The sequence below is a fragment of the Furipterus horrens genome, unplaced genomic scaffold (genome assembly GCF_987537825.1).
Source record: "Furipterus horrens unplaced genomic scaffold, mFurHor1.1.pri manual_scaffold_5, whole genome shotgun sequence".
NCBI classification, from domain to species: Eukaryota; Metazoa; Chordata; class Mammalia; order Chiroptera; family Furipteridae; genus Furipterus; species Furipterus horrens.
In genome coordinates, this window is record NW_028327175.1 from 148,102,700 (window position 1) to 148,125,338 (window position 22,639).

Sequence of the window (22,639 nt, forward strand, 5' to 3'; positions counted from 1 at the left end):
GTCCAGAAGTACAGAGGGTCCCAATGAAGATGAACCCCAAAAGGCCCACTTCAAGACACATCATAATTAAAATGCCAACATTCAAAGACAAAGAGAGAATCCTAAAAGTAGCAAGGGAGAAACAGCTAATAACATACAAGGGAGTTCCAATAAGGCTATCATCAGATTTCTCAGCAGAAACACTACAAGCCAGAAGGGAATGGCAAAAAATATTCCAAGCAATGAAAAACAAAGGCCTACAACCAAGAATACTCTACCCAGCAAGGCTCTCATTCAAAAAGGAAGGTGAAAGAAGGAATTTCCCAGGCAAAAGAAGGCTAAGGGAATACATCTCCACCAGACCAGTATTACAAGAGATGCTAAAGGGTCTGCTTTAAGAAGATGAAGAAACAGAGAGAGACAGAGAGGAACACAAGTACAAAAGGGGAAAATGACAATGAATAAGTACCTATCGATAATAACCTTAAATATAAATGGATTAAATGCACCAATCAAAAGACATAGGTAGCTGAATGGATTAGAAAGCATGATCCACATATATGCCATCTACAAGAGACCCACCTTAGAACAAATGATCTACACAGACTGAAAGTGGAGGGATGGAAAAAATTATTTCAAGCAAATGGACATAAAAAAAAAAAAGCTGGGGTAGCAATACTTATATCAGACAAAACAGATTTCACAACAGAGGCCATAAGAAGGACATTTCATAGTACTTAACAGAAAAGTCCATCAAGAAGATATAACCCTTGTATATGCACCCAACATAGGAGCACCCAAATAAGTAAGGAAAGTTTTGAAAGACTTCAGGAAATATATAGACAGGAACACGCTCATAGTAGGGGACTTTAACACCCCATTGTCAACAATGGACAGCTCTTCAAAGCAAAGAAACACCAAAGATATTAAAGCAATGAACAACATTCTAGATCAAATGGAGCTAGTTGATATATATCAAACTTTTCACCCAAAGAAGCAAAATATACATTCCTTTCAAGTGCACATGGAACATTTTCAAAGATATACCACATGGTAGGACACAAAACAAGCCTCAACAAATTCAAGAAAATTGAAATTATATCAAGCATCTTCTCAGATCACAATGGCTTAAAACTGGAAATCAACCTCAAGGAAAAAACTCAAAAACATTGAAATTCATGGAGAATGAATAACATGCTATTAAATAATGAATGGGTTAACAATGACATCAAGGAAGAAATCAAAAAGTTTCTGGAAACAGGAGGGTAGGAAGATGGCAGCGGAGTAGGGGCAGTGTTCTCTGCTTTCTCTTGTTACGGAGGGACTTCAGGAGCAAACGTGGAGAGGAGTGACTGAGTGAGTGGATTTCAGATAGCTTGAACAGGGAGGAAAGCATGGGAGCAGCGTGGAGGGGGGCAGAGGGGTCTACCTCACACAACAGTCGGAGTCACTCTGGGACCAGTGCATCTGCCATACCACGCCTGAGGGCTCGTTAGCTGGGAGGTGCTTGGAGGCTCCCCCTGCTAGGGGCGCACCGACCAGTGAAGTCTCATAGGGAGTTAGGGAGAGGATTTGGCTGAAAAAGCCAGAGGCATGGGAGAACAGTGAATAACCAGGACTGGGAGAAACTGTGTGATCTAAGTATAGGGGGAAACCTCCTCCGCTGTAACCCCCGATCGAAAGCTCGGCATTCAGGGCCCGGGTGGCACTCGTGCTATGGCCCCACAGAACAAAGGGACAGTTTGGGGGCAAGAAGATGGGCCCCCGTGGGAGAGCTGCTGTGAAACTCCAGACTCGGGGAGAACTCCTGGGCAGGAGAGCGCTGCTGGGCCCAGCGCTTTGACTGATCGTGCCAGAGTCCTGCAGAACAAAGGGACTGTCCTGGGGCAGAGAGAGAGGTAGGGTGCGCAGGCATATAGGCAGGGAAGCGAGCAGAAGCTGTAGCTCGGGAATAGAGACATGACTAGAGGCAGGGCAGGGATTGCTGGCAGGTACAAGCTGCCCCAAGGGTGGAAGCCATAGCTGGACAAGCCTGAGGAAGGCTGAGGGTGCCACAGGAAGGGACAACTAAACCCAGCTCACAGCTGAGCAGCGGCAGGCCCATGAATAAAAGACTTGCAAACCCAGAATCAAGCAGGATCTGCCCACAGCCAACCAACCAACCAGAAAAGATTTAAAACCTAAGGAATTTTCACTAGGGGCGGACCCAGGAAGGAAGGAAAAAAACAACAACAAAAAAGAAAACTAGAGATTGTGCCTAAAAGTTGAATTAAAATCCTTTCATTCTTTTATTTCTCACTCTCTCTTACTGGCCCTCCCTTTCTTTCTTATTCTCTCTTCTTCTTTCCCCTCCTCTTCCCTCCTTTCTCTCTCTTTAGCATGTCTCTCTTTCATCCTATTTCTTGTTAATTTTTTAATTTTATTTTTTTCCCTTTCTTTCCTCTTCCTGTCTTATTTCCTTCCCTCCCCCTTATCCTAGTCCTCCCTCCCTTTCCCTTCTCTTTCCTTCTTTCATGCTAAGTACTTTTAATTTTATTAAATTTCTTTCTTTATTTTGTCCCCCTTCCCTCTCCATTCGTTTTTTTTCCTCTTCCCTTTCCCTTATTTTCCTTCTCTCTCTCTCTTTATTCTTTTTCTTTCTGTCTGTCTATTCAACTTTATTTTTTAATATTTTAATTTTTCAATTTTAATCTTAATCTATTCCCATCCCTCTTCTCCCTCCCCTTCTTATCCTTTTTCTCTTTCCTCCCCTCCCTTCTCTCCTTTCTCTCTCTCTTGCATTTCTCTCCTTCATCCTATCTCTTGTTAATTTTTTAATTTCAATTTTTCTCCCTCTTTACTCTCTCCTCTTCCTTTATTTTTATTTCCTTCACTCCCCCTTATCATCTTCCTCCCTCCCTCTTCTTCTTATTTCCTTCTTTCCTTCTAAGTACTTTTCATTTTATTAATTTTTTTCTTTATTTTGCCCTCCTCTCCCTCTCCATTCATTTATTTTTTCTTCCCTTTCCCATCTCTTATTCCTCTCGCTCTATATATATTCTCTATTTCTTTCTATCTCTCTATTTTATATCACTTTTTAATCTTTTAATTTTAAAAATTTTAATTTTAATTTATTGCCCTTCTTCTTCTCCCTCCCCTTCTTCTTTCCTTCTCTTTCCTATGTTCCCCTTCTCTACTTTCTCTCTCTCTTTCCTCTCTCTCTCTTTCTGGCTATTTTAAATTCTGTATTTTTATTCTTGAAAAACTCTTTCTCTAATCTGTTTCCTACCTTCTAACCCCCATATCCCTCTGATTCAATTTTTGGTTGTCTGTCTGCTTGGATGCCTGCAGTGTGTATCCTCCCTTCCACACTAAACATACAGCATATAACTACTATATAAACCTAATACTATACACTTCCACTTTCTCACTCCATACTGCAATCCTCTCCTCCCTTTCAAACATACAATGTAAATGTTAATTGCTGTCTTGCATAGCCTTGACCCCGATTGCTAATATTAATACTCTATCACCTTCCCTCTCAAAAATCACCCTTCCTTCATTTAAAACAACTCTTATCTGTTTCCCCTATGAAATAAGAGTCTTAATATCTCTACAAGAATATTAATACTGGCTCATTTGCAGCTGGTAGTGGGATTGTGGTTGGGTGAGATTTTGGAGGGTGTGGATTTCTTGCCTGGGTTGTGTGATTACGTTTTAACAGCACCTCCACAAAAGAACTCAAGACAAGATTGGCAGAGTGACTCTCAATCAACTAGCCAGAGGAAGAGACCCACCAAAGATAAGCTGAAATGCTACCAGACAGATTAAACAAACAACATAAAGGGTAACACAAGAACATCAGGCTCAGAAGATCAAAGAAACTGCACCACTGAATCCCCCAGATCGCCTATAAAGAATCTCATACCATGAAAGTGAGAAATCAGAGCAGAAAAATCTAAAAAACAAAAACAAACAAGAATAACTCAACATGGGGAGATGCAGAAACAATCTCCCAATGAAAGGAAAAAGGGAATCCCCAGAAAGAGAGATAGACAGAACAGACATAAGCCAACTATCAGACATGGGATTCAAAAAAATGGTTATTATGAAACTTAATGACCTTGACAACCTCAAAGAAAACTACAACAAACTTCAGGAAAATTACCAACAACTCCAAGGAAACTACAAAGAACTGCAGGGAAGCTAAAAGAAACTTATGGATAACTACACCAGCATAAAAAGGGAAATAGAAAATATTAATAAGAACCAGGAAGAAATGAAGAATACAATCTCTGAATTGAAGAACACAGTAGAATCAACCAAAGGCAGGCTAAATAAAGAAGAAGATCGGATCAGTGAATTAGAGGACAATGTAGAAAAAAATTCCCAGACAATACAACAAAACGAAAAAAGATTCAAAAAGAACGAAGGGAGTTTAATAGAACTGCAGGACAACATGAGACAAAACAACATTAGAATCATAGGTATACAAGAGGGAGAAAAGGAAGAAAAAGGGATAAAAAACCTGAGTGAAAAAGTAATGATAAAAAATTTTCCTAACCTAATGAGAGGAAAAGTTATACAAATTCAGGAAGTACAGAGGGTACCATGGAAGATAAACCCAAATAGGCCCACCCCAAGACACATCATAATTAAAATGGCAACATTCAAAGACAAAGCGAGAATCCTAAGAGCAGCAAGAGAAAAACAGCAAATAACATACAATAGAGCTCTGATAAGGCTAGCAACTAACTTCTCAACAGAAACACTACAAGCCAGATGGGAATGGCAAAAAATATTTCAAGCAATGAAAAACAAAGGCCTACAACCAAGAATACTCTACCCAGCAAGGCTCTGATTTTAAACGGAAAGTAAAATAAGGAGTTTCTCAGACAAAGGAAGACGAAAAGATTACATCTCCACCAAACCAGCACTGCAAGAGATGCTAAGGGGAATGCTGTAAGAAAAAGAAGAAAACAAGAGGAGAGGAACACAAGTATAAAGGGAAATGAATAAATACCTGTCAATAATAACCTTAAATGTAAATGAATTAAAAGCTAAAATTAAAAGACATAAGGTAGCAGAATGGATACGAAAACAGAACCCACATATCTGCAGTCTACAGGAGACACATCTCAAAACAAAATAATTACACAAATTGAAAGTGGAGGGATGCAAAAAAGTTTATCAAGCAAATAGACATGAAAAGAAAAGCCAGGGTAGCAATACTTATATCAGACAAAGCAGACTTCAAAGCAAAGGCTATAAAAAGAGACAAAGAAGGACATTACATAATACTTAAAGGAAACATCCATCAACAAGATATAACCCTTATAAACATATATGCACCCAACATAGGAGCACCCAAATATGTAAAGACAATTTTGAAAGACTTCAGTAAGGATATAGACAGCAACACATTCATAGTAGGGGACTTTAACACACCATTGTTAACAATGGACAGGTCTTTGAAGCAAAGAAACACCAAAGATATTGAGACATAAAACAATACCCTGGACTAAATGGACTTAGTTGATATATATAGAACATTTCACCCCAAGGAAGCAAAATGTATATTCTTTTCAAGTGTACATGGAACATTTTCAAAGATAGACCACATGATAGGACACGAAAAAATATCAACAAATTCAAAAAATAAATAGAAATTATATCAAGCATCTTTGCAGATCACAACGGCTAAAAATTGAAAGTCAACTTTAAGGAAAAAACTCAAAAACATTCAAACTCATGGAGAATGAATAACATGCTATTAAATAATGAGTGGGTTAACAACAACTTCAAGGAAGAAATCAATAAGTTTCTGGAAACAAATGATACTGAACACACAACAACCCAAAACCTATGGGATACAGCGAAAGCAATCCTGAAAGGAAAGTCCATAGCAATACAGGCCTACCTAAAAAGGATAGAAAAATCTCTAATAAAAAATCTAACCCTACAGCTACAAGAACTAGAGGAAGAACAACAAATAAATCCCAGAGCAAGTAGAAGAAATGAAATCATTAAGATCAGAGCAGAACTAAATGACATAGAGACTAAACAAACAATTCAAAAAATCAACAAAAGTAGGAGCTGGTCCTTTGAAAAGATAAACAAAATCGACAAGCTTTTAACTAGGTTCATCAAGAATAAAAGAGGGAAGACCCTAATAAATGAAATCAGAAATTAAAGAGGAGAAATCACAACCGATACCACAGAAACACAAAGGATTGTAAGAAATTATTATGAACAACTGTATCACAAGAAATGTGACAACCTAGGTGAAATAAACAAATTTCTGGAAACATATAATCTTCCAAAACTGATTCAAGAAGAAGCAGAAAGCCTAAACAGACCAATAACAACTAGTGAAATTGAAAGTCATCAAAAAACTCCCAGCACACAAAAGCCCTGGACCTGATGGCTTCACAGGAAAATTTTACAAAATATTTAGGGAAGAACTAAATCCTATCCTTCTCAGACTATTCCAAAAAATCCAAGAAGAGGGAAGACTCCCAAACTCATTCTATGAAGCCAGTATTACCCTAGTTTCAAAACCAGGTCAAGACACAACAAAGAAAACTACAGGCCAATATCACTGATGAACATAGATGCTAAAATCCTCAACAAAATATTGGCAAACAGGATCCAGCAACACACTAGAAAGATCATACACCACGATCAAGTAGGATTCATCCCAGGGATGCAAGGATGGTTTAATATTCGCAAATCAATAAACATAATACACCACATAAACAAAATGAAAGACAAAAACCACATGATCATATCAATAGATGCAGAAAAAGCATTTGATAATGTAAAACACCCACTTATGATGAAAACACTCAGCAAAATGGGAATAGAGCGACCATACCTGAACATAGTAAAGGTCATATACAAGAAACCTGAAGCTGACATCATACTCAATGGGCAAAAACTGAGAGCATTCCCCCTGAGGTCAGGAAAAGGCGAATATGTCCACTATCTCCACTCCTATTTAACATTGTCTTGGAAGTTCTAACCACAGCAATCAGACAAGAAAGAGAAATAAAAGGCATCCAAATTGGAAAAGAGGAAATAAAACTGTCATTTGCAGATGACTTGATAGTGTACATAGAAAACCCTATAGACTCCACACAAAAAATACTTGACCTAATAAGTAAATTTGGCAAAATAGCAGGGTACAAAGTCAATATTCAGCAATCAAAGGCAATTATGTACACCAACAATAAAATACCAGAGATAGAAACATGCAGAAAAATCCCATTTACCATAGCAACAAGAAAAAAAAGTACCTAGGAATACACTTAACCAAAGAGGTAAAAGATCTGTACTCAGAAAACTACATAACACTGAAGAAAGAAATTAAGGAAGATACAAATAAATGGAAGCATATACCATGTTCTTGGATGGGAAGAATCAACATCATCAAAATGGCCATACTACCCAAAGCAATTTATAGATTCAATGAAATCCCTATTAAATTACCAATGACATATTTCACAAACCTAGAACAAATACTTCAAAAATTTATATGGAACCAAAAAAGACCCCAAATAGCCACAGAAATCTTGAGGAAGAACACAGTAGGAGGAATCTCAATACCTGATATTAAACTATACTACAAGGCCACGGTAATCAAAACAGTCTGGTACTGGCATAAGAACAGACATACAGATCAATGGAACAGAATAGAGAGCCCAGAAATAAACCCATGTCTATATGGTCAACTAATATTTGACAAAGGGGGAAGGAACATCAAATGGAGTGAAAAGAGCCTCTTCAACAAATGGTGTTGGGAGAACTGGACAGGGACATGCAAAATAATGAAACTAGACCACCAACTTACATCATACAGCAGAATAAACTCAAGACGGATCAAAGACTTAAATCTAAGCCGTGACACCATAAAAGTCCTAGAGAAAAACATAGGAAATTTTCAGATAGCCTATGTAGCAACATTTTTACTGATATATCTCCTAAGGCAAGGGAAATAAAGGAAAGAATAAACAAATGGCACTACAACAAATTAAAGAGTTTTTTTTAGCAAAGAAGACATCAGCAAGATGAAAAGGAAACCAACCGTATGGGAAAATATATTTGCCAATGATACCTCAGACAAGGGATTGATCTTCAAAATATATAAAGAGCTTGTATGACTCACACTAAGAAGACAGACAACTCAGTTAAAAAATGGGCAAAGAATTTGAACAAACACTTCTCCAAACAGGACATACAGAGGGTCCATAGACACATGAAAAAATGCTCAACATCACTAGCCATCAGAGAGATGCAAATAAAAACCACAATGAGATACCACCTCATACCAGTCAGGATGGCAATCATCAACAAATCAACAAACAACAAGTGCTGGCGAGGATGTGGAGAAACGGGAACCCTGATGCACTGCTGGTGGGAATGCAGACTGGTGCAGCCACTATGGAAAACAGTTTGGAATTTCCTCAAAAAACTAAAAATGGAACTGCTTTTGAACCAGTAATTCAATTGCTAGGATTATATACGAAGAATCCTGAAACACCAATTCAAAAGAACCTATGCACTCCAATGTTCATAGCAGCACTATTTACAATAGCCAAGTGCTGGAAACAACCTAAGTGCCCATCTGTAGATGAGTGGATCAAAAAACTGTGGTACATATAAACAGGGAAATACTATGTAGCAGAAAGAAAGCAGGAACTTCTACCATTTGCAACAACATGCATGGAACTAGAGAGAATTATGCTTAGCGAAATAAGCCAGGCAACGAAAGAAAAATACCTTATGCTATCACTTATTACAACAGAGTAATGAACAACACAAACAAATGAGCAAAATTGAACCTGAGGGCATAAGCCTATAATCTCATTACATGAGTGATATTCTGTACTTATACACCTCAGTTAATCCTGTCTGTATCACTGCCTCCTGGGACTCAATGGTTTGGCTGAAATAAGTGGCTGGGTTGGTGAAGAATGGGGTGGTCTGTGGGCTTCACTTTAAAAACTAGTTTCTCTTTTCTGTCCTAATGGCTTGGACAGAAAGGGCCCAGAGGTCTGAGAGAGGGGAAACCTAAAATATTCCCCTCAGCCCAAACTAAGTATAGTGGGCAAAAGGGTTTTGCCTTCTTCCAGATGCCACTTCTACACTTCTTGTTGACATAGCCTTAACCCAAGCAAGGTTCTTGATGCATAAATGTTATAATCCTTCCAGAATGCACCAGTGTATTCCTCAGTTGCAGCAATATTCTGGGCAAAGTTCCTCCTCAAGTAGTAGGTCTTAAAAGCTGCGTAAGTTCTTGACCCACTGTTTAAATCAAAAGGGTTGTGTTTTCCACTGTTGTTTTTAATTTGTTTTATGGGTGATTTATTTTTTCTTTTCTTTTTTTAACTACTTTTTATTGTATGTTTTCTATTCATATTTTGTCCCCTTATACTCCCATCTCCCCAGCGATCACCACACTGTTGTCCATGTCCATGAGTCCTTTTTCTGTCCACCTCTAACCTCTCCTCACCCCTAACTATAAACAAGCAAAATCTTGAAAGGTATTAAGTTATGCTAAAAAAAACAGAACTTCCCCAACTTGCTGACACAGCAAGTAGGGCATCTTGGAAGAGGAACTGGGTCACAGTGACTTCTTATTGCTCCTGTTATACACTGGCAGTGTGACGTGCTTGAAGGCCCTGGGGTTTCCACTGTGCCAGATCACAAAGAGTTTGAATATGTAATCTGCAACATTGCCCCCAAGCAAGACTGTTAACCTGTCCTGGAAACTTGACATTTACTTGGCTACCTAATGGATAAAGTTTTCCAGAGAGGGAGTTTTCATCCATATTGAATATTTGCTCTGGCAGTAATTTCCTTCCACAATTGCTCATCTAGAGTCTGAATATTCTTCAGCTACCTTCACATCAGCATTCACAGAATCACGATTCACTTTTACATTATGTACTATATAACAATTCTTATACTGTTTAAGCATCCAGAGCTAGAAGCAAATTCAATACTGTACTTGGATCCATCCTTTACTTTCAACATTACAAACTTTTTGCTTTGGTTGTGATTGTCATGGTGCTGACAAGAATTTGCTTTTGTGTCTGGTCTTCAGTAAATCATTGTTCTATGTCTGACATAGGCCATTATTGAATTTTTTAGTCCTGTTGCCTTCAATGAGGCAGATCATTTAACAGCTTCCATCACTTGAGTGCTGTTCTCCAAGATCAGAGCTATATATGGGACATGTCTGACTGGTGAGCAATAACCATCATTGACTTTTCATCATCGAACTTTAATCACTTTTAATTTTGTTTCCAGGTCAGTCACTTGACTTGAACTGTTACAGGCAACATTAGCAGTGGATTTTGTATGCTTATGGGCCATGAATAAAACAACATGAGATTAAATCAAGTACAAGAGAAAATGACTAAAAGTGTATGAGGCTGCTGCCAGCACAACACAGTATATTGTTTTACAGCAAACACTTAAAAGTAAAAGGAGCTCTCTCTGAGATAATTAAAAATTATAGTATAGTAAATACACAAACCAGTGATATAGATATTATCAAACATTATGTAATGTTTATGATTTTATTGATATACATATATGTTATACTTTATATGACTGGCAGTGCAGATTTGTTTACACCAGCATCACCACAAACACAAGACTAATGCATTGTGTTACTGATGTACTATGGTTATGATATCACTAGGGGATAGAAATTTTTCTGCCACATTATAATATTAGATCACAATTGTATATTCAGTCATTTGCTGAATAAAATATGTCACACAAATGTATTTTAATTCATTTCATTATGGTGAGATAAGACAATATAAATTTTATCATTTAACCATTTTTAATTGTGTAATGCAGTGACATTAAATGTATTCATAATGTTGTATAACCATCACTGCTATTTTCATAAATTTACCATAATCTCAAATAGAAACTCTTCATGCTCCTTTTATCTCCTAGTCTCTGATAAAATGCAATCTACATCCATTTTCTATTAATTTGAATATTCAGAATATTTCACATAAATTGAACCATATACCATTTCTCTTTTTGTTTCTGACTTATTTTACTTGGTATAATGCCTTCCCAGTTTATCCAAATGTAGTATGTATCAGAAATTGATTCCCTTTTTATGGCAGAATAATATCACATCATGTGTATATACCACCTTTTGTTACACAGTCATCTGCTGATGGACACTTGGATGTTTCCCCTTAGTAGGCTCTTGTGAATAACAATGGGCAATGGTATCTGGCTTGGGCACAAGGCCACTTTCTTACCAAAGACCTTGCAGTACTTCCTGCAACAAGTACTCCTTTGGTTGTTAAAAGTGATCAGGGTCCAGAGTTCCAAAATAGTTAATTCTTATCCTTTTTTTTTTTTTTTTACAAGTTTATGGCTGTTTTGATGGAGAAACCAATATCAGAACTTCCTACTCTAACTTTTAAAATTCATATTTAGATAATGGTTTAAATTGTGTGCTAGTTGAATGAAATTGATAAGAAATTATTTTATTGACTTACAAAAATGCATCACAGAGACAATGTCCTTTGACATTGTTATATTTGGTATATGATGAACTTCTTTCCTGGAGATAAAGCCCTTTTATCTCATATTTTTCACAATATTAAGAATGAAACAAGCATGTTATCAATTGCCTTTTGGTTTTAGGTGGAATATATGTGTGTGATGATTTAAGAAAAGTCATAGTGCAAAAATCCTCTCATATAATAACATAATTAATTCACATTTCAAAATAGTTTTTACTATTATGATAAAGTTATTACTCTTATAAAATGTGCTATAAAGATACTTGTTTTTTCAGGTACCTTGCAATGTTGGTAGGAATAAAAATAGGGATGCCCTTAATTTATGAAAAGTATATATATATATATATATATATATATATATATATATATATATATATATATAATTTGTCCTATATATATATATATAATCACTTATATGTGTGTGTGTATGTATATATATATATATATATATATATATATATATATATATATATATCACTTGTCAAAAAAAATTCTTCCCTGAGTATCTAGCCTACAAAAAAATGATCATGGATATGCAGAGGAAATACTTACTAATCATAGTAACTGAAGGATCATTTGCTGTTATGAAAAATTAAAAGACACTAATTGTCCAGCAATAAATGATTATGTACAGTATAAGTCCATACATAGGATATGTACCAAATATATACCACAGAATACAATGAATATAGAATTATATTTATATTAAGATGAATCAGCATAGAGCCACATGGAGCCACAGTTATTCTGTTTTTATATGGTCTTTTCTAATTGCTGACAGAAAGTAAGAAAGAAGAGAAAAAGAAAAAAGTAAAGGAAAAGCTAAATAAGGACAGAGAAGCTTGTTTCATTTTAATCCTGGACCACTAAGAAAGCCACCTTTATCTAGAAAGATTTCAGGTCTCTGAAATTAGCTCAGTGCATCAGAACTGACAGCAGCAGGAACATGGCTTTGCTAAGGGCATCAGACAAAAAAAGTCTCAAGATAAAACCAAAAGTTAATCTTTCTTTCTTAAACATTGCTACTTCCTGTGAGCATACCCCAAAAGATGGAAGATGAAAAATGTAGACAATAAAAATAAGATGAACTTAAAAGGTAGTAAGACTAATATTCATTCACTAATGCTGAATGCCTTCAATACACCAGATCTGCTCTAGGAAATGCAGCAACAGCAATGAACAAAGGACACATTCCTTGCATTCATGCAACTTACAATTTTGAGTCAGGTGATACATAAAATAAATAATTAAACCACATAATGTTAAGTAGCAATAAGTAAAACAGGAGGTTCAAATAGGGAATGTCAGGAGGAGGATTTAATTTTAACTGGAGAAATTAAGGAAGGTGTGAGGGAGAATGTAGCCTTTGAGAGAAAGATTTGAAGAAGTTAAGAAAATAATCCAGGTCAGGATCTAGAGGCAGGTATTTTTCAGTCAGAGAAAACACATACAAAGAATCTGACACGAGAAAATTCCTGCCACATTTAAACAGCATCAGGAGGCTCGGCAAGCAGTGGACATGAAGAGGTTAAGGGGAGAGCAACAGACAGTGTGGCCAGAGAGGTATACCTGGTAGGGAGCATGGGCATGGCCTTGTAAACAAGTACAATAATGACTGCCTTTTACTACGTAAGATGAGAAGTATGAAAGGCGGCTGAGCAAATGAGTGATCTGATCTCAATTATGTGTTATGTTCTTGTGTGTATATTATTGATAGGATAGATTGCAGGTGAGAGCAAATGGGGAAGGAGGAAGGAAAATACTTAAAAATTCAGATGAGATGTGATATTGGCTTGGACTGGGCAAACAATAATAGTAGTGAGAATTATTTACATATTTTGAAAGTAGAGTTGCTAAAATGAAATTGTAGTATTAAAGCAAGTAAACTGGAAATATAGTTAATTTTCAAAAAGTAAGAGGCTTAAAAGTTAGATTGTAAAAGAAATACTTATGACTAATGATATAGTTGGAGCTGAGATCATGGGATTGAGTGGTTAAGGTATTGAAAATGGCACAAGTATTAAAAATTATTGGGTAAAATATCTCAGAAAACGAAGAATTTTATGGAAAAATCAAAATTATGATAGTGGCAGAATTGCAAACTATGACCATGAATTAGGATACAAACTTCAAAGAATGAGGAAACATGTCTACAAAAAAGGGGGAAAAAAGTGGTTAATAGAGTCTAATTGCATGAGATGCCAAAGTGGAAATGTTTGAGAAAGAAGTGAGAAAGATCTGGAAGTGGCAAATAGCAAGTGAGGACATTTTAGCCATTTCTTGAGTCAGTGGGTAGGGAGCATGGTTGAGAAATAATCTTCCACTTAGAAGGCTGAATGAGAAGCAGGAGCCCTGAGGAGAGACAGGGGACAATAAATGAGAACGTAAAGGAAAAATGAAGACTTTGGAAAATTGAAAATCTTCTAGGTAGTCTGGGTTCTGATAGAAAATTTAACCACAGCTAATTTCATTTAAACCATACAGTAGCCTTTAGAATGGGAGATGTTATCATTCCCTTGCCAAGAAGAAGCTAAGTAGTCAAGTTCAGATGAATATTAAAAGGCAGAACTATAGCTTCATCTAATCTAGTGGTATGATAAACATAATTTTAATATATTAAGAGAATATATTAACTAGCTAATTAAACACTACTTATTTCAAATATTTTAAAGTTATCCAGTTGAAGAAAAATGAAGGTATTACTTAGAAGCAGACATGGATTAGTTCCAATTACAACACTTAATAATTGTGTGATTTTAGGCAAGTCATGTAAAATCACTGTAGTACTTTAACTTTAAATGAAGTCAATACTACCTAAATTATAGATTGTGAAAGAGATTTACATGTACTGTTATTACTTAATTATAAATTACTCAATTATAATGTATAATATGATAAAGTGGAAAACTTAATCTTAAATAACAAGGTCATCTCTTAAAAATATGCAAACCTAAGATAATACATTACTCATATTTAATAAATATAAGTAATTTATAGCTTTAATAAAAATTTTACTAGTGCATTACTGAAACTAAATTCATATTCAGTAAAATGCACAAATCTTAAGTGTATGATACATTAAAAAAGATGATTTCTCCTTTGGGAGTGTAGTGTCTTTAATTAATCTTTTTGATGTGACATTGACTATTTTAGAGATAAGTATGAGACATTGTAAATGTGTTGATGGAACCAGTTGTTTTAATAATTTTATTCATGAACTCTTGCTCATATTGAAAATAAATTTTTAATTTTTCTCTAATTCTATAATTTTCCATTGTCACCTGAATACATAATGTACAACTGAAATCACTTATAAAAGAGGCAGAAATACAGAAATGAGATATTTGGCCTTTGGGGAATCTTATTTACTATAGCCTCCAATGGGAATTTGTGCACTTCTATTTCCTGCAAGATGATCAATCAGGATGTGTAGTACCTTCTATATCTCCCATTTTATCTCTTTAAAAAATTTTCCATCTTTGTATATTTTGATGTATAAAATATATAAGTATAGTTATATATGAAAAACATTAAAAATAAATATATTTTTACATTCTTTGATCAAAATTGTATTACCAATATGAATGAAAAATACTGTTTGGAGAAAAAAATTTCTGACTCTTTGAACCATTTCATGCTTACTAATTTTTCATGATAATTATTTAAATTCTCTTTCATTGTTGAGCACTATTTTAATAGTAGGAATTGTGATATTTAATTCTAATTAAGTACTCCCTATTGTCCAATAAACTCTTATTAGATACTCAATTTACCGTTACAACAAATATATAAAACACATAGTATTACTAGGTCAGTGTTAGAAGTAAAAAAAAATCTTGGGAAAGATGGAAAACTTGTTCATAATTATATGGAACAAGACTGATACAAAATTCTTTTACTTGCTTGAGTTCAAGATCTTAAACACTTCACTGCATTGCCCCTCATTCAAAAGTCCTAAATTGGCTGAAATTCATACAAGATCCATACAATTATTATTTTTGACTTTTTGCCCTAGAAAGGCCATTACCAGTCACAAGGAAAAAATGGTAAAATCTTTTCTACTTGAGATATCAGAAATATTGAGTTTGAAAAAAGATATTTTACTAACATATAAACATTTAAGTAGGAAAACTGAGAAGGGTGATTATGTAAATAAGATTGTCAACCTTTGGGGAAAATGTAGGACTTCAGGTGGATGGATTCCCTATAAAGACAAAAAAAAGAAACAAACAAAAAAAACCCCAAAGAGTTTGATTAGCAGAACACTGATTCCATTTTAATATTAGGCTTCTATGTGATTATAATTAACCCCATGGTTTTAGAATTCTGAAACATGAGCACACATAAGTAGTTTTTGGAAGAATGGATAAATCCATGAATAACTGAGCAAATAAAATTCAATTCTTGTATTTTCCAGTATTTTCCAATCATACTTATTTCCTTTAATATGTTGCCTCATTTTCTTAACACATAGCCAGTAACTCAAAACAAAACAAAACAAAACAAAACAAGACAAGCACACAAACAAAAAACTGGTTTACTACAGTTTGTAATGGCTAGGTCAAAACAATTGACCTAGCTCATTATTTATTTCTTTTTGTCACCTGTTCTTATTCTTTCGCGTGTTTAGCCTCATAAATCATATTCTTAATTTTGAACTGAACTAATTCCTTTAGACCAGTACTAATGTTCTAGCTCTGAGTAATTTCCTCTTTTCTGAGCTGTGTATTGAACTCTTTCATTAACTATGCTACCTTCAATGTCTCTTACTTACTTTGGATACACTTCTGGATCACTCTACTTGTCAAGGATCTTTTCAGTCAAAATTTTACCACCACCACCCCCCAAAAAGTGGTCCATTAGTTTGGGAGCATATGAGAAACAGATATGAAAGAAAATTCAAAGGACAGGCAGTAATCTCATTTTTCTTATATTCATTTATAGCCACTTTCCCATTCTTCCTTGTAAACTGACAATCACAAATAGGAGACAAATTCATAATGATGCATACATTTACACTCCAGATTTGAGAAGGAAAAAAAGAAAAGATAAAGGAAAAATAAAGATCAAAAGAAAAATGGCCTATATATGCTAGTGAGCTGATACATTAAATTCTTCTTATTGAGCATGATGTCTTTTTTTTTTCTTGATAATGAAAGGGGGGGGAGTATAAGTGATGTCTTTAACTGATATCATTGGATGAGAAGGCAGGTATCTTTGATTAGGCATAAATCCTCTCCCACAGATAGATATGCTGTAACTTATCATAATGGATGCTGCAGTCATTCTTATCAGCTTTCTCAGAATTCTCCCCCTCAAAATGTTTTCCAGTTGCTGTCCTATTCTATTAAGTGGAATAGTGGCATGAACACTTCTACTGATTGTATGTCCCAATTCATCATTTCTTAACTAGTGATGAGAATCAGGAAAAGCACTGCAAGATGATGCTGAGTGACTTCTGATTTGCTGAGGGCTGGGCTCAGCCCCACCTCACATACTTCTGTTGCCGTGGTCCCAAATGAAATGCTTTGCTGATCAAACATAAACAACAATCTTTTACTCACCATTTAACTATAAATGTCACTGTGCACATCTCTGAGCTCTCTCAGAGAAAAACTATACATAAATGAAGAGAAAACACCACCTGTTCAGTACCTAATACAGAGGGAAAACTCGGCTGAATCCTTTGAAATTAGAAAAAAAAAAAAAGCCATTAGCTTGAGCTCAGCATGTCTCTTATATTACCAACTGTACGAGGAAGTTAACAGAGGATGTGAAATAAAATACCTCATGACAGATACCTGTTTTCTGTTTGGGAATTTCTTTCTAAAGGCTGTCAGGCACAGTGTGACTGATGAGGACACTGGAGGTCTCTGTGAAGATTCAACACTTGCTGTTTGGAGCATGGTAATAACAGTTGTTACAAGGGAAAATAAGTCAGCAGTACAGTACATCAGATGGCCCAAAAGGTGCCCTTTCGAGCAGTCAGTCGTGGCTGACAGTTGTCCTGATGTAAAAAAATGAGGGAAACGATGGTTTTCAGCAGGTATTTATTGATGGTTTTCATTTATCTCTAAAAGTGGAAGGGAAGACCACAGATCATGTGGTTTTATACCTATATTATTGGACAACACAATCAAGGGAAACAAGGAGGCAGCAAACTGCAACAGGTAAGAAGAATCAATAGTGAAGCAATGTTTTGTTCTCTTTATTCCCTATCATTTAGCATAATGTCCTAAACATACATTTTTCTTGCTTGATATTTCTCAGTTTTGGTTCATTTGTAATCCATTTCCTATGATTTTTTTTTTTAAGTTGGAGAAGTACTATTAATGAGATTCCGTTTCTGTTAATAACAGTTTTTAGTTTAATTAGAACATGGGATACATTTTGAATTTACCTGAGTAAATGTTTATAATATAAATTTTGGGAGTATGCAGATTTACTATATTAAGGAATTAAAAAGGCAGACTCTATCAAGCCCTAAAATACAAACTAAAGAAAGAGCAGTTTCATTCCAGATCTTTTAAACATTACTGTGAAATTTTCCTCTCCTATATTTGTCGGATCTAGGGTACAGAAACCATGAAAGAGTGAACATTCTATGTGCTTGTTTTGGGATGGAGGTGGCATACTACACTTCCACAAAGGCTGAGCCAGTTTCTAACGGCAATGTAGAAGCTGACAATGAAAATAACAATGACAAGGACCAAAATATAGGAAACATTTAGTACATGTCAATCACTGTTCTAAGCATCCTAGGTATAATATTTCTTTAAAACATGTATAGCAATTTTGAATGTATAGTATGTGGTTTTCTTATCACCACTTTATAAAATAGAAAAGCTAACTTAAGGAGGTTAAGTAACTGTTTAAATTAACATGGACTATAAACTCAGTTACCTTTGCCTAGAACAGAAGCTATTAGCGCTGACCTGAACTACATTGTGCATGACAGCCTTTAGAATGAAATTCCATAAGAGAAAATGGTATCTATCATACAAAATTTCATCTTACAAACTCAGTAATTTATATCATCCATCTGTTAAATGCTAAAGCAGACATTCTAATAGAATATATGTAACTAAATAGCCTGGGTAGAGAAATGGAAGTCAAATAACAGGAAACTGAATCAAATCTGAGATTACAGGTTTCAGCAAGTGCATTTAGAATGGGCAATAGGAAAGGTGACCATAATCTAACCTCAGAAAAATGATATAAAGCATTAATAGCCTTGCAGAACTGTAGTGAGCTGATATAAAGGACATCCAATTCATTCAGAAAACCCAGCGGAACAATTTTTAACTTAATTCCTGTTGAGTTCGATTTTTCAGCTGTTTTAGACTTAAACAAGCATGCCGATTTCAAAACTGCAGTTAGTTTTCTTCTATCACATCAACTTTTTCTCTACAGCTTATCTTAATGCAACCACTGCAGGCTGGATCGAGCCTGGATGGATGGAAGCACTAGTGCTCTCCTATTGGCTAAGAGTAAACTTCCCTCGAGTGGGGAGAGGTGGGGGACAACCTTGGAGACCAGCAACAGATTCATACTTGTCTAGGCTATTCATTTACACATGAGACAGTGTGGTGAGAGGTAGTGTGCATCTCTATATAGTGAATCATATTCGGAAGTGTAGTCCGAGTTCTTGTCTGTATGCAAGGAGTTAGCAGAATTTATTTTTTTATTTACATATGTACGTATTTCATTTAGTTCACATCATGTCTGCCTCTGCTGTTTCTCATCTTAAGTACCTAAACAACCCTGATTCATTTTTTTATACCTGTGGCAGTTTCACTATTCCCAGTCAAAGGACAAACAGCAGTGCAGTCATCAGGCAAGCCTATTTTGCATGTTTTAAAGTAAGACTTGGTGATCCAGATAAATCTTGGGCCCCTCACAAGGTGTGCAAGCAGTGTGTCGAGAATTTACAGGTGTGGATGAAGGAAACACATAATAAACTGCCATTTGGTATACTATGGTTTGACAAGAGCCCAGAAATCATTCAAGTGATTGCTACATTTGTATAGAGAAAACATCAGGATATGACAACAACAATAAATGTAAAATAGAGTATCCTAGTTACCATCAGCTATATGCCCAGTGCCTCATTCAGCTGAAATCCCAGTGCAGTTTTCATTGAACTACCCTCTTTTGAAAAATAGGAGTATTATGAAGAACTAAGTGACAGCAATAATGAAGATTTTGAAATTTAAGATGACACAGTTCAAAAGGGATTCGATCAGCATGAATTGAATGATTTGGCACGAGATTTGGGACTATCCAAAAAGGCTTCAGAAATCCTAGCATCAAGACTACATGAGAAAAACTTGCTTGAACAAGGAGCGAAGGCATCCTACTTTCAATCAAGAGAAAGTGCATTTCTGCAGTACTTTAGAAGTGACCGTGGCTTTGTGTATTGCCATAACATGCATGGTTTAATGGAGGAATTGGGAACTTCAATCTAGAATTCAACTGAATGGTGACTGTTCATCGGAGCTTGAAGTGTGTCCTCCTCCACAATGGCAATTTATTTGGTGCAGTCCCAATTGGCCATTCAGTTGGTTTTCGTGAAGAATATGAAGACATAAAGACAGTCATTGATCTGTTGCAATATCACAAGCACAATTGGATCATCTGTGTTGACCTTAAAATGGTCTGCTTCTTTCTTGCTCAGCAACGTGGATACACCAAGTATCCCTGTTTTCTGTGTATGTGGGACAGCAGAGCTCGTGAGAAGCATTGGCTGGAGGTGAACTGTCCTCCAAGATCTGACCTCAAACATGGTGATCCAAACATTCTACATGAGCCACTTGTTGACAGAAAGAACACTATATTCCCACCTCTGAACATAAAACTGGGTCTCATGAAGCAATTTGTTAAAGCTTTGCCACCTGAAGGAGACTCTTTCAAGTATTTCATTTTGGCATTTCCTAGCCTGCCCTTTGAAAAGATAAAATACCTTAATATGTATGTTTGGTAGCAGAACTTTACTATTTGTACTCAATTTGACTTACAGTAACAATATATAGCCTTTATATGAATAAAATAACTCTAAATAAACAATCTATTTAGGTAATTTTTTCTTTATTTACCTTTGTATGTACATATTGTATGATTTTGGGGACAAAGGGAGGATATTCTGTACATTAAAATGTTGACGTGATAGAAAAAAACTGGGGTCATTTTTTATTTAGATGCCAAAAGTTAGTAAAAAACAAGTGTCAGATCTAACTCAACAAAAATTGTGTTCCCCAGTGTCATTGGAAACAAATCATGTATTATAGATGGAGTTGTAGACATAAGAAATAATTACTATCACTTCAAAATGTTTATTCTATTCTGGAAAGAAGAGTGGAACTATGGCTCAGACTGAGTTAATCAAACAGTAAAAAGAGAAAGGGATGGTGTTTCTAAAAATATTAATAGTATACTTACAGTAATTGTGGTGTGTTTTATTTACTTTTTAGTAAATAAAATTTTCAGAAAAGTTTAAAAAATCTTAAAAGATGCAGAATTTAATCTAAATATTCAAATATTTCTGGAAACATAAAGGTTTATTTACATACCACAGTAGTTGTGTTATTGGTGAAAGTGGAGTTCTTATGGCATTCCAAGGAAAATAATATCCCTAGATACATATAGGAAGATGGAACTCCATGGTGAACTTCACTGATGGTGTAAAAATAAGGGAGTTCCCCTCCTGACTGCCCAATGTCCCACCACCATCCATCTTGCCATGGAAAATATCCAATCTTGTCTTCAGTTGGGACAGTATGAAGGCCACCACCCAGAGTTTCTACTCCATATTAAAATACAGTCCAGACCAGCATCCAGCTAGCTTGCCATGTTTTCAGCTGAAGTCCATTGCTGTGTTGTGGTATTCAGGCTCCTCCTGGAGCTTACATGGCCATGGGCCATGTGGATGCTAAGGCCAAGTGGCTATGGAGAGAGGACATGCTAGTGCATAGTGCAAATGCAGTTCACACAAGAGAGAGAAAGCCCATTTATTCCCCTAGAATTACATTAATTTGGCTTTAGAAAAGACCAGAAGCTTTTCAAATAGACAAGTGGTTCTCAACCTTCCTAATGCTGACCCTTTAATACAGCTCCTCATGTTGTGGTGAACCCCAACCATAAAATTATTTTCGTTGCTACTTCATAACTGTAATTTTGCTACTGTTATGAATCATAACGTAAATATCTGATATGCAGGATGTATTTTCATTGTTACAAATTGAACATAATTAAAGCATAGTGATTAATCACAAAAACAATATGTAATTATATATGTGTCTTAGGTGACCTCTATGGAAAGGTCATTTGACCCTCAAAGGGGTTGCGACCCACAAGTTGAGAACCGTTGAAATAGACCAATTTCCCAAGCATTCCTGGGCTTTTGGTAAGTTTATAACCCTTATTAACTGACAGCCTTTAGGGTCCAGCCCCTAGGGTTCAGCATCACCCTGTGCACACCAAACAATCTAGTACTGGAGGGATTTAGGGAGGAATGTTAATCCCCTTAGGGGACATTGCTGTAATCCCCTGGGGTGTAAAGCTGTAGTACCTTCCTGGCTAAGCAAACAGGCTTACACTCCCCAGTTAATCAAACTCAATGTGTAACTCCCTTTTCTTTACCAATACTTAGCTAAATACTGTTGGTAGTGTGTAGTAAACTCATATCAGTTGTGGTAAATTAATAGCCCTTTTGCACTATGCTCTGGTTTGACAAGTCTGAGAGCAAAGAAAAATTCTACCATATCAGAGGAGATCTATCAATATACTAAGGAAAATCCAATGATGTGTATGAAATAAAAAAAGTCTTAGGTATTTTTCAGGGACTGGGATGTAATACTTCAATACATAAAAGCAGGGAAATTATTAAATTTTTCAATGTTACTTTAAGAGGGGAGTTAACAAAGACATGTAATACTTGTAGGCACAGTATTACAATGAAATATATATGATAAATTTTTTAAGATGGAAATTCTACAAATTTGGAAGCATTTGCCAAAGAAATTAATAATAATTCCATCTGTCTATTTTTCAAGCATAAGCAAGCACCTGTTTGTGGTATTAAAAGAAAAGTGAAGTATCAGATGGAAAGATGGATT

The 22,639-nt window shown here is 35.6% G+C and overlaps 1 pseudogene; it reads left to right on the plus strand.

Annotated features, from left to right (window-relative positions):
- Positions 1-1,695: 1,695 nt before the first annotated feature.
- The window catches only part of LOC150010086 (E3 ubiquitin-protein ligase RNF10 pseudogene), a 45,239-nt pseudogene continuing 24,295 nt past the window's right edge, over positions 1,696-22,639 (plus strand).